At 40.8% G+C, this 13,896-nt stretch overlaps 1 long non-coding RNA gene across 11 annotated transcripts in view; it reads right to left on the bottom strand.

Annotated features, from left to right (window-relative positions):
• The window catches only part of LOC132345950 (uncharacterized), a 287,030-nt gene that overhangs the window by 151,553 nt on the left and 121,581 nt on the right, over positions 1-13,896 (bottom strand). For all 11 annotated transcript variants that reach the window (XR_009495560.1, XR_009495559.1, XR_009495557.1 and 8 more), the window contains exon 3: positions 560-699. This is a non-coding gene — a long non-coding RNA (uncharacterized lncRNA). The remainder of the gene's footprint in view (positions 1-559; positions 700-13,896) is intronic.

Below are 13,896 nucleotides of genomic sequence, written 5' to 3'. Positions count from 1 at the left end.
AGCTCCAGAGTAACAATCCATATCCAAAGAATTGGTTTCACACTACACCATCTAGCTCTCAGCTTATTTCCAATGCCTCAACCCACCCAAAATTACAATGACATTCTGGCTGAGAAAGAGCATTTCATCACGCACCCATCATGAACCCTTATTCACTGGAAAACTATGTAGCATTTGCTCAAAAGTTCTTTGACTATCATTCATCCCTCAGTTTTCAATCAGCTGTCTGTTGGTAGCATCTGAAATGACAGAGCTTGTTTGTGGTGAATGACAGGGTAATTTTCAGTGAAGCTCAAGTTTATGAACTTGAAGTTACAGCAAATGTGTAAAGTGAGATTGAAAACACCATCGCATCAGTTTTTCAGAGTTTAAAGATTCTTCAAAGCATTAAGAAGAATCACCAAGCTACTCATACATGTCATTAGTTTGAATGGAAAATAATTTCAAACGCCACTTTTCCATGGAGATTTTGAACAAGAATTTTGTTTCCCAGAGATGTCTTATTTCAGCTCCACCTGGAGAATTTTTCAATCCTGTTCTACCACACAATCTGACTTACCTCCATGAAAGATTCTAGGGATCTCACTCTTGAGTTGCTTAGGCCTTCTTGAGTAAATCCTCAAGGTTGGCACTTAATCCATGGTCATCTGTCATGTTTTCATATACAGACGTCATTTGTTCCTGTCTTTTGTTCCTTCCCTGAGGATAAGGACTGCGTATTACATATTTCATACTGTAACAAAACCCTATGACAGATAAAGTAACAGCACTAGGTCTTAAAAGTAGCAGGTATTACTATATGGAATTTAGAGGTAAATTTAACGGTATCACTGATTACACACTGGTAGAAGGATTGAAGGCGATGGCACCCCACTCCAGTACTCTTGCCTGGAAAATCCCATGGGTGGAGGAGCCTGGTGGGCTGCAGTCCATGGGGTCACGAAGAATCGGACACGACTGAGCGACTTCAATTTCACTTTTCACTTTCATGCATTGGAGAAGGAAATGGCAACCCACTCCAGTGTTCTTGCCTGGAGAATCCCAGGGATGGGGGAGCCTGGTGGGCTGCTGTCTATGGGGTCACACAGAGTCAGACATGACTGAAGCGCCTTAGCAGCAGCAGCAGCAGCAGCAGAAGGATTGAAAAACCAAAAAACTGTAAGGCAGCCCACAGGTCAGCAACAGTAGGAAGTCCTATTACTGTTGGGGGGCGGGGGAGAGGCGGAGGTGGGGGAGGTGCAAACGATGGGAGGAGGTGTTACCACAGCCCAGAAGCCAGAGCCTTTCAGTAAGAGCTGGAACCATGCAGGAGACCCAGATACTGCCAGAGACACCAAAGGAAGCAAAAAGAGAGGTAAGAAAACTCTGACTTCTCTGCCCTACTCTCACCTCCCAATTTTCTACTGTGCCTTCTTTGGGTGCACCTACTTAGGGGCCAAAGAGTAAGAAAGCATGTATCTGTGACACAAACCAGAATGAGAAAAGAATCAGAGAGTAAACAAACAGCTTAAAGAGAGTAAACACACAGCTTAAAGAAACCGTGATTAACAGATTCTTATGGTAGATACAGAAATCAATTAATCCATAAGCAATCATCATATATTACAATTTGAGTTTCCCTTTTAAAATGATTAGTATAAAAGACTACAGGATGAAAGGTTAAGATGTGTATAGAGTAGTCTTTTGCTTTTAGCAATGGGATATCAGGAGATTTGAACCAATCTCCTTTCTGAGGATAACTAATGTACATACTCACAATACATATACATATTCTGCTTGAAAGCACTGGATACTGAACAAGATAGTAATGATCCAGTGTTTGGATTTTTCCTCTGATAGAATTTACTGACTCATGAAGAGGCAGCCAAAGGGCTATGCAGTACTGTTCTGCAGCTTCATGGAGATAAAATCACAAATGTTGTAGTCTTAGGCTTGGTGAGAGAGTCTAAAGCAAAGTGTTAGTTGCTCAGTCATGTCCAACACTTTTCGCCTCATGGACTGTAGCCTGCCAGGCTCCTCTGTCTATGGAATTCTCCAGGCAAGAATACTGATGTGGATAGCCATTCCCTATTCCAGGGGATCTTCCTGACCCAGGGATCGAACCCAGGTCTCCTGCATTGCAGGTGGATTCTTTACCATCTGAGCCACCAAGGAAGCCCAAGAGAGTCTAAGTCACCCTAACAGAGTGAACCAGAAGGAGACTGGCTCTTACAGCTATTTCAGCTGAGCTTTGAATCATCTTCATCCCCAAAATTGGATTAAGATGATTTCAGATTTAAGAGCTGCCAGGCATGTAGTAGAAGAAAACATAAATCTTCCCCAAGCAAAGAACTTATCTTACACATCAAGTAATTCCTACACATAATTTTTCAATACAACTTCTGAAACCCAATAAAATAACAGCAAGAAGACAAGGACAAGAAACATAGAGCCAACAGATGATGGTAAGAGACTCACAGTAGATCCAGATATTAAACTTATTAGGCATGAATTTTAAGATAACTATAGTTGCTAAGTGATGATAACTGTTGAAATTGGGTGATGGATTTTTGTGGGTTCTCATATATTTTCCTCTACTTTACAGTATATATTGTGATTTTTTTTCCATGATGAAAAGAAAAAAGTCTATGAATCAATCCGAAGAGAATCCTAGTTGGCTCTTTTGTCATCACCACATCAGGAACACACTGAACACCACTGTCAAGGGAAACATCACATCAGCTTTCTGACATTCATCAAAGTTTGCTAAGTCATGAACAGTAATGAAATACTGAGAGCAGAAAGACAAAACTATACTTACTCTTTCAAGGAAATAAAAGGCCAGATTGCGAATTCAGCATAGAATAGAATTTACTTTTAAAGGACATTTCAAACTGAAGAACAACTAAGTAGAAATTCTAGAAATGAAAAATACAATAGCCAAAGTGAAGACCTCAATGGCTCAGTTTAGAACAATTTATACCCAACTGAAATCAGACTTAATGAACAAAAACTAGTGACATAAGAAAAATACTTAGCATAAAGAGGCAAAAAGTTGGAAAATATTTTTCAAAGAGGATAGGAAAATACTGAGAAGATCTAACATACTTCTGGAATCCCAGAGAGAAAGGAAAGCAATAAATGAGTCAAAAATAACATATTAAGAAATAGTGGCTAAGAATTTTCCCAAATGATGAAAAACAATAAATTGTAGATTCAAGAAGTCCTGCAAACTCCAAATAGAGTATAGAAGTCCTCACGTAGGCTTTACTAGCCAAACCACAGTAAAACTGCTGAAAACCAAAAACAAAGAGATATTTTTTTTAATTTTTTAATATAAATTTATTTATTTTAATCAGAGGCTAATTACTTTACAATATTGTATTGGTTTTACCATACATCAACATGAATCTGCCACAGGTGTACACGTGTTCCCCATCCTGAACCCCCCCTCCCACTTCCCTCCCCGTACCATTCCTCTGGGTCGTCCCAGTGCACCACCCCCAAGCATCCCGTATCCTGCATCGAACCTGGACTGGTGTTTCATTTCATATATGATATTATACATGTGTCAATGTCTTTCTCCCAAATCATCCCACCCTCTCCCTCTCCCACAGAGTCCAAAAGACTGTTCTATACAATGCAGTTAGTGTAGGTGGCTCATGCAGGAGACCCAGTTCAATCCCTGGATCAGGAAGATATCCTGGAGAAGGGAATGGCAACCCACTCCAGTATTCTTGCCTGGAAAATTTTATGGACAGAGGAGCCTGGTCAGCTATAGTGCATAGGGTTGCAAAGAGTTGGACAGGACTGAGCAACTAACACTTTCACTTTCAGAGTACAAAAGAAAACTGCTTTTAAAGAAGCAGTGAGAGCAACAACCATCTTCTCAAAACATGGAAATGAATACCAAATGAAATTTCTTCAAGGTGGGTGCCTTTTGGTGCTTCCCAGGTGGCGCAGTTGGTAAAGAATCCACCATGCAGAAGACATGTTCAATCTCTGGGTTAGGAAGATCCCCTGGAGAAGGAAATGGCAACCCGCTCCAGTATTCTTGTCTGGAAAATCCCATGGGCAGAGGAGCCTGGAGTGCCACAGTCCATGGGGTTGCAAAGAGTCGGACATGACTGAGCTCACACGTAACATAGGTGCCTTTTGAGAGGAAAAAGGAATAATTGGGAAGAGACAAGAGAAGGCCCTAAGGGCTGCTGTCGATATTTTACTTCTTGACCTTGATGTGCTTACACCAATATTTACTCCATGATTAATCACTGAACTATATATTTTTATGTTTAGTGTACTTTTCTGTATGTTTATCATAGTTCATAATATATTTAAAAAGCAGATTGTGGTTGAAAGAACTCTATTAAATAATCATGTAATAACTGTCAGGCTGTGCTTAGCTCTATTGGAAAGCAAACTTTATTGTACAGTAAAATTTTAGGCTACAGAAGGAAAATCCCAAATATTTGAGAAAAAAGTTCTATGAAGCCAAGGTGTGTAATTGAAACCAGTCTATCCTCTTTTTTCTTATTCATGATCCTGAAGAAGCTTGACTGTAAAGACCAAATACATATGCTAATCACAAACAATCATATCAATAATATGTTAAATATGCTTTCAAAGTGCTTAGTGGAAACCTTTGAAAGCCATTTGCCTCCAAACCCTTAACTATACACCATCAGCTGCTTTTATTATTTGTCGAGTTTTGCATTACAGAATTTAATAAACAAAGGGGCCAGACTAGGTCTTCTATAATTATTTCATCATTAATCATGCCATCTTTGATCACTGACTTTTCTCTACAATAAAATATGTAAGCCATCAAAATTATAGGATGGAAATATATTGATACCATTTGCTCTAGATGTGGTAAGCTGCATCCATGCTGCCGCTCATACTCCCCAGGGTTGCCATGAAAATACAAGGAGAAGCTAATTGCACATAGTAAGAGTTTTAATTGACAGGTACCTGACCATTACAGCAATTTCCACTTCCAGAAGCATCCCAGCTGACATTGTTATAGATTAACATAACTGAAAAGAGTGGGACTAATTGGAGCAATTAATTAAAAATACACAATTAGCTTCCATGGCAGAGATATTTTTTTAGTTTTTACCCTCATCGCTTGAGGCCTGTGAGGATTGTATGGAGTCTTACTACATGGGGGTTGTCTGTGCTGATAATTAAAAAGGAGAGACTTGGAAAGAGGGGAGAAACAGAGGGGACAACTCACAGGCCAACCAGGTGATGGAGTCTGGCCAGTTTCCCTCAGGATGAGTCAAGAGTAGAGCAAAGGTCAGGAGCCTGAATGAGAACACAAGGTGGTGTCTAAATAAGAGCCCCAGAAACGGAGGGGTTTCATCCTTTCACCAGTTCCTCTGTCTGAAAAGAAGGAAGGTAACTAGCACTTGTCTGTCTACTTCCCAAGAATATGGAGCAGAGTCAGGAACGACTTCAGTATTGTCAGGAAAAGAACACTGCCCCTTTGCACTTCACCCTCACTGCCACCAGCCTGAGGTTGGAGGACTTCAAATTTTGGCAGCTGGTTCCTAGAATAAAATCTGATTTCTCTGATTCCATGTTGGAGTGATAAGAAGGATTCAGCACATTTCTAGAAGGATGTGAAGAGTCAAGAAAGGGACATATTCTCATCCACTCACATCCTGGTCTCACAGCAAACTGACCTAGCTCTCACCTGAAACATGCAGAGAATGTACCAATGAGCCTGAGCTACAGAGTATATCACAGAAATTCCTTTTATATACTTAAAATCAAGATGTCAGGGTGAAGCTTGCACCACAAAGGAAGCTGAAAGTGAATGAGTAAAGATTCTTATTGGTCAGAGTCTCTGGGAAAGGTCACTACATGATGTCACGAGTCCATCCACAGAGGACCTGCCCGGGTTTTCCTTGGCACCTTTTTCCTGGGCACTCTGCTAGGAAGTAACATCCTACATAGGCTCGATTCTTCCCATGATCTACTCTGTTCCAGTGAGATGGAGCTAGAATCACAGTGACAGGCTATGTAAAGAGGATGCTCCAGTGAGCAAGTGATATGACTTAGGCTCCAAAGAGAGCTTTGTCACAGCTGTTTTCACGCTCTGGTACATGTCACATCTGAAAAAGAAGATGAACTTGATGATTCTTGGTTACAAATAAACCAGGTCACTGTTTCAGCATTTTAGTTCAAGCACAGGATTGGAGATACATGTTTTTCCATGATACTTCCACAGACTGAAGATGACAAGTGTAGTGGCAAAATACTGACCAGTTCCATAAATTCCTACATATTTAATAGAAACAAATAGTGAATGCTAGAAGACAATGCAAAACCATTTAGCTAAAAATTTGAATAGGTAATGCTGCTGCTGCTAAGTCGCTTCAGTCGTGTCCGACCCTGTGCGACCCCATAGATGGCAGCCCACCAGACTCCCCCATTCCTGGGATTCTCCAGGCAAGAACACTGGAGTGGGTTGCTATTTCCTTCTCCAATGCATGAAAGTGAAAAGTGAAAGTGAAGTCGCTCAGTCGTGTCCAACTTCTTAGCGACCCCATGGACTGCAGCCCACCAGGCTCCTCCGTCCATGGGATTTTCCAGGCAAGAGCACCGGGTGGGGTGCCATTGCCTTCTCCTAGGTAATGCTAGTGATGATTATATAGAGGAAAAGGTAAAATTTACCTTTATTTTCCCTCTTGATTCAACACTTAGCTATATTGTAGCAATGATCGGACAGTTGATACATTTCTCTTTAACCTCAAACATACTTACATTTTATTTGCCATCCTCCAGCTGAACACACATAAATTATAGCTACTTGTGCTTGGTAAATATGTTCATCACACAGGCAATCAAAAATTTATGATGCTTCAGTGACTGATGAAAAATGCCAAAACATTTTAATTGCTTTATATACCCATGGCTTCAAGCTCACTCTAACAAAACCAATTAAGGCACTGGCATAACATTTGGTGGCAGAGAACAAATAGATGTAACTTCAAATTACATTCATTACCAAAACTGTTTCCGTCGTTAAGGATGAGAAAAATTGTGTCGAATTAGAATATTATAGATGATATTTAGATCAAGCGATACCAATAGGCTGCTTAGAGATCAGCCTCCCCACTTTACCAGAATTGTAAAAAACAAAAACCCCAGAAATTCACAAGAAAGAAAATAAAAAAGGAAGCAAATAACTATTATTATTAATATATGTCTGTGGGCCCAAAATCAAAGGCAAAAGTGTGGAGAAGTTGGTATAGACAATAACTTCTCATTTTTTTCTATTTGAATTCAGCCTAAATAGCTTTAGATTAAAGTAAACTGACTTACCAGTACAGGCAGAAACATAATCAGAGACAGATAATACGAAGCAGTGACTTACCCCAGTTCTTGGCCCAAGAACTAACCCCAGCCTGACCAGTGCCCAAGGAAGAAGAGAATAAAAGGGAGATAACAAGCTAGCTTGGCCTTGCCCTGTTTAGCAATGGTCTTGGACTTGAAAATTCAGCTCTTATACAGAAAAAAATAGGAAATAACAAGCTACGATCAATGGCTAAACATGATACTAGGAAAGTATCATTTGGGTGAATCGGGAAAGCTCTCAGCTGAGAGTAACAGAAAATCCATCTAACATCGACTCAACTAAGAGCATGTTTAACCCTCAGCAAAAGTCTGGATGCAGGCAATGGTTGGTGTCAGTCCACCAGCTAAAAGATAGCAGAGCCATGTTGGCTATCCTTAGTCTTTCTCTTGGGTCTCTTACCTCATGGTTGCAAAATGGCCTTCAAAATCTAGGCATCATATCTGAATTCAAGGCTAGAGGTAAGGGAAAGAGGTTTCAGGATCACTACACTTTTATTTGGAAAGTGCAACTCTTCCCCAAAGCTGCCAGCAGAATCTTGTTTACGTCTGATCAGACAAAACTATGTCCGACGGTCACTCTTGGCTGTGAAAGAGTATGAAAAATTAAGTATTGGGATGTGGGGGAGGGACTTCTTCTTCCAGAGAAAGAGCGAGTTGTGGGCCCAGGGGCAAGACAGAAGTGAGGAAATAACAGCCTTTAAGGAAATAACGTAATCATCTGGCATCAGATTTTCAGGTAACATCATTAGAAGTGAGGAGGAAATATTCCCTTCTGTACTTCTCACACACGGGAAAACATTTCACCAAAGAGCAGACTCTCTCACACCAGCTTACCCTCACAGGATGAGCGTCAATAGTTTCCCTAGACTAACAACTAAAAGGGCCCAGACGTGCCTGGAGCATCATAAAACCAGACAGGTCAAACTATGCACAGGCCTTCTGCAGTAATTCTATCAGGTTATGTACAGTCTTTAGTACAGGCCTTCTGTAGCATTTCTATCAGGTATAGTCTTCTTCAATATTTTCACCTACCAAACCACAAATAAGATGGGGAAATGATGGTCACCCTAAGATAAGGACAATGTATGACCTGGTACAGAAAATGCCAAAATAAATGAAATACTTGACAAACAACTGAATAGTGATTAGAAAGGCAAAACAATTAACATGCACTACTTCTGAAGCAGCCTCAGAGATAGAAAGTTTAGAGATGAAATAGGAAAAAGGAAAAAAAGCCCTGCAAAAGTTTTCTAAAAACTAATTGGTAAGATGGAAGCAATAGGGGGAACTATTTTGGTGCAGAGATGACCTCATTTTTTCCCCCAGGTATGTGCAGATCCACTTGGGGCAAAATATTTTGGCCAGACCCTAATTTCACAGTAAGTTTTTCAAACTAATGAGGCAAACATATACCACTTAGATCCTAATGTGCTGTGATAGCAGAGAGCTTTGAAGTATTTTTCATTTACTCAATTAGCAAAGTGGTTATGAACCCTTTCTATCAACTAGATGCATTGAGGAGCTTTTAAACTTATATTCGCGTTGGTCCTCCAACTCCCCAGAAATTCTGATTTCATTGGCTTAGGGTAGAGCTCAGGTGCAGCCTGTTTTATGTTTGTTTGTTATTTAAAACTCTTGCATTGATTCCAAAGTAAAAGCCAGAGTTGAGAAAAAATGGATTAAAAATAATACTCAATGGCATTGAGGGTATAGTCAGAACACATAAAAACACTGAGTGAAAATTAGTATCATCTGTCTGACATGCAATTTAACAATAAGTTAGATGCCTAAACAAATTGATTCCCTTTCTAAGAATATATCCTAAAGAAATGGGCAAAGAATCAAAGACTAATATACTAAAATGTTCACTGCAACATTAGTTATTATCAACTGTATCCAACAATGAATACAATTGAATTACCTGACTCATTTGTTAAAATGTTTTCAAAGAAAAAACTTCCAAAGTGTTAACAATGGTCTCATAATGGGATTATATCAATGATAGTCATTTCTTAATAGTTTTAAGTATTTTCTCAAATCTATATACACATGTTAATTTTAAAATCAAGAAAAAACCAAAAAACATTTCTTTCCAAAGTCTTTGGTTTTAGTATTTGTGGGGCCTTCATTTGGCTGGAGAAAATCTGATTACTGCCATATTCACTGTGTACAGGGCTTTTAGTTTGAAGGAAAACTTAGGTTTCCATCATTAAATGATCAGATCAAATAAGCTGTAGAGAAATATTCAAAATACCTTTTAGAGAAAACTTTCACAGCTTCTTTATAAAATTAGCTCTATTTCATGAAAAGTATAATTTAATCTTCAAAAATATAATTTTAAAGGAATATAAATATATGCAGTCAGTAGGTATAATGAAATTAGCCCAAATTTTCTAAAACATTGTTGCCAAAGATGTTATTCTCCTAGGAGAAATTTAACCAGAAATGTTTTTGAATATGTTAAATATATAGGATAATCCATAATAGGTTAAGCAACATAGGAAAGCTGTGGATATTCATTTATAAAGGTGTTTGTTCCTGCAGGACTGGACACTCCATTTTCTCTCCTTATTCTGTACTTCTCATTTTGTCCCCATGATCCTTTCCCCCCTGAAAAGAAAGGTAGTTCCCTGCCCCTCTGAACTCAAATATTTACAATATTTACACTTGCTTTATTTAGTTTTGCTTCATGGAAACTCACGGCTGAGCCAAGCATACTGCAGCATTGGTTTCTAATTTCACATTCCCCAGAAAAAAACAGCTGGCTTAATGTCATGGTTATTGAGTTAATTGCTGTTTTGATGACTTAGGGTAATGACTTGCATAAGCCCCTAATTTAAACCTTCAGAAAATGTGCACAAGCTCTGCTGGGTATAGACAAGAGTCCAGTCTGAGTCACCAAGCTACAGAGAAAGATGGCTGCTGCCACACTGGCTGGGGAGGGAGGAAGAGAATCTAGCCATGCTGTTAGCACTCAGGGGTGAGGACCACTGGCTATTTGTTTAGCAGCCATAGGCAAGGAAAAGGGCTCTTTCTCAGTAGTTTGGGAGAGTCCAGTGTGACTACTATTCAGATCATGAGGCTTGAATTTGCTGGAGGAAGGAACACATGGATGGTTACCTCTAGACACACAGAGGAATATTATTGGGATTAGGTTCAGCCAATAGTGCACGAAAGGAGACAAAATAAAAGCCAGTATAGTTAGAGTCTCCATTTGTTAAGGGCAAAGAAAATGGGCTGTAGACTGCAACCTAGGCAGGCCCAGCAAAAGAGTTGAGTGTAAATGAACTCAGAAAAACCTATAAAATAGGTGGTTGGAAAAAAAATAAAACAGGTGGTTGGATGTGGGTACTTTCCACCTGCTGTACACTACATGCTGAGCTGCTCTGCAGGGCCCACCCAGGTCCTATCTTTGCTTTCACACACATTGCGAGTTAATTTCTACTAGCTCCAAAATAGCAAAGGCAAGGCTGGCTGACAACATCCCAAGTGTTGACCCTCCTTGGGTCTATCTTACATTTTGGATGGAGAGGAGAGAGGATATGGGGAAGTTCAGGAAAAACGCTGGTTGTGCTTGGCAGGACAAGCAGATCCTTCATCCCCAAGACCCCAACAGCAGCTTCTATGAAGGGACCTAAGGCAGCTCCATTTCTCTGTCATCTTCTAGGGGTTGGGGGTAATGAAGACAGAAACTGTAATAGAACTAAAGGGACCTTAGAGGTCACATGAGACTCACTTAAATTTCAATGAACAAATCAAGACGGCATGTCTTCTCTGAAAAGTCACTGGTGATTCTTTTAACCTTCATAAATACTTTATCCCTATCTCAACTCTGCCAGAACCCTAGAACTTCAGAGGGATCTAAGACTGCAATCCTTGAAAGAATACTCAGAACCATGTTATTATCACAATGAGTGAACATTTACTATGTTCCAGGTACTGTATTAAAACTTGAAGTTGAGTATGTCATTCTAATTGTTTCCACCATCAATGATTCCCAGATACAGAAACAACCTTAGAAAGTGGAAGGTTTTATGCCTGGTGACACAGAAAGAATGGGGATCCAAGATTAATCCCAGGCAGCCCCATGACAGAATGAGATTTGAACCACTCACTGTAGGAGGTGGGGGTGGGGGCAGGTAAAGAAGTGGTAGCAGAGGGGAGTCAGCCACACCTGAGTGCTGACAGTATGCCAGCCTCTTTGCTAAGCACCTTTCACCCACTTCTGCTATTACAACATCTTAAAGATAGGCTTGTTTCATCAACTCCTATCTTACACATAAGAAAACTGAAGTTCAAAGGGGTTAGATGATCTCTCTCTGGTCCTCCCAGAGAAATAAATGCTGGAACTAGCATTAGAATCCAGACAGCCAGATTCCCCCAGTTTTTGGACCCAATATTTTTGCAGCTACCAGGAAGAAAAGCTCACTGAGAGGTCTGGCTGGTAATTTGAATCTTGAGCATATTCTAACCTCTAGAAGGATAAGACGGAGAAGGCAATGGCACCCCACTCCAGTACTTTTGCCTGGAAAATCCCATGGACGGAGGAGCCTGGTGGGCTGCCGTCTATGGGGTCGCAGAGTCGGACATGACTGAAGCGACTTAGCAGCCGCAGCAGCAGAAGGATAAGAAAAGTTTCATTTGTGTTGTTTGAGGTTTTCTGTTATTTGATTTCTTTTTCTTAAAAAGCACTAAAAAGGACAGTTATGGGGGTCTTCCAACACTGTAACTCCACCTTAAATAGAGATGGTATAACAGCACTGCAAGGAGATCCAACCAGTCCATTCTAAAGGAGATCAGCTCTGGGTGTTCTTTGGAAGGAATGATGCTAAAGCTGCAACTCCAGTACTTTGGCCACCTCATGCAAAGAGTTGACTCATTGGAAAAGACTCTGATGCTGGGAGGGAATGGGGGCAGGAGGAGAAGGGGATGACAGAGGATGAGATGGCTGGATGGCATCACCGACTCAATGGACATGAGTTCGAGTGAACTCCGGGAGTTGGTGATGGACAGGGAGGCCTGGCGTGCTGCGATTCATGGGGTCACAAAGAGTTGGACACGACTGAGTGACTGAACTGAACTGAACAGCACAGAGAAAAAGTCGATAGATCATTCTTCCTCGTGGACCACGAGTTTAATCACGAGGGGGCTGTAAGACCAAAGACCACTAAAAACAGTACATGTAAATTAAAGAGAGTTGTTCTTGAGTACCATTATCTTTTCCATAGACGCTACATTTAAAAAATTTCCTCACAGTAAATACAAACTACAGCATGAGACCTGAATTCAGATGCCTGTTGGAGTCTATTACACACCGTATTATTTTCCTGGTATTTGATGAAAGTGAGAAGGGATGATGAACATTTTGGCAGGCTTTATACTGGGCTGATCAATATTTTCCATTTCCCCATTAACGTGCTCCTACAACTCACCAGGCAAGAGGACAAGTTAACCGGATATAGCAGGAGAGAACGGGCCAAGCAGACCCATAAGTCAAGGCAAAAAGAGAAGGGAAAAATTAATGGAAAGAAGCTGGAAAAAGAAGAGAGGGTTGGAGAAACACAACAAAAAGCTCATAAAATAGCTTTTGAAGTGACCAGTACACATATAATGAAGGTGGCAGAGTGAGTGAGAAAGCACCTTAAAGGAAATCAGTCCTGATGCTGAAGCTGAAGCTCCAATATTTTGGCCATCTGATGTGAAGAACTGACTCATTGGAAAAGACTCTGATGCTGGGAAAGATTGAAGGCATGAGGAGAAGGGGGCAACAGGATGAGATGGTTGGATGGCATGACCGACTCAATGGGCATGAGTTTGAGCAGGCTCTGGGAGATGGAGATGGACAGGGAAGCCTGGTGTGCTGCAGTCCATGGGGCTGCAAAAAGTTGGACGTGACTGAGTGGCTGAACTGACTGAACTGATCCACCCCACACGAGCCCAGCGTTGTCAGTCTATCTCCCAGAAGTTTCAGGTCCCAGACATACCACAAAAAGGAGACCCAGAAGGGAACTTTGAAACTAGCCAGTTTCAACATCCAAGATCTGTCTCAGTAGGCTGAAGGCTGTCATTAGAGTCACTATAGATAGCTTGGGCTCCAGGCTCCCTGACACTGCTGGGTTTGGGTGTCTTGCTTACTGGGTCCCCACTTTCCCTAAAGACTTGAAAGTTGGCAGTAATGGAAGAAAGGTGTGAAGATCTCAGGATAAAGTCAAGTCTTAGGTGGATTACCAGCAAATACCTGTCTCCTAGCATGCTCTGGTGGGCTAGGATGAGGAACTGTATCAGAGCCCGTTGCTAAGTTTCTTCAACTAAATTAAGCAGAGCCTGGGGACAGATTTAAGAGTATCAAGGCCAAACCATCACACAACCATGGAATCAGGAAACACCCACAAGGTCAGTGTTAGAAACGTGGACATCAGAATCCATAAAAAGCCAAGAGAGTAATGAAGAATGAGATCAGGAATGATGAAGACCCAAGTCAGGCTTCCTAGGAAGAAAAGGAAAAAGGTGGACAGTCACCAAGGATCTAGATGCTTGTACAGATGGGAGAAG

Source organism: Bos taurus, chromosome 8 (assembly GCF_002263795.3).
Source record: "Bos taurus isolate L1 Dominette 01449 registration number 42190680 breed Hereford chromosome 8, ARS-UCD2.0, whole genome shotgun sequence".
NCBI classification, from domain to species: domain Eukaryota; kingdom Metazoa; phylum Chordata; class Mammalia; order Artiodactyla; family Bovidae; genus Bos; species Bos taurus.
Note: the sequence above shows the minus strand (reverse complement) of the source record. Positions and strands in the feature narration are given on the sequence as shown.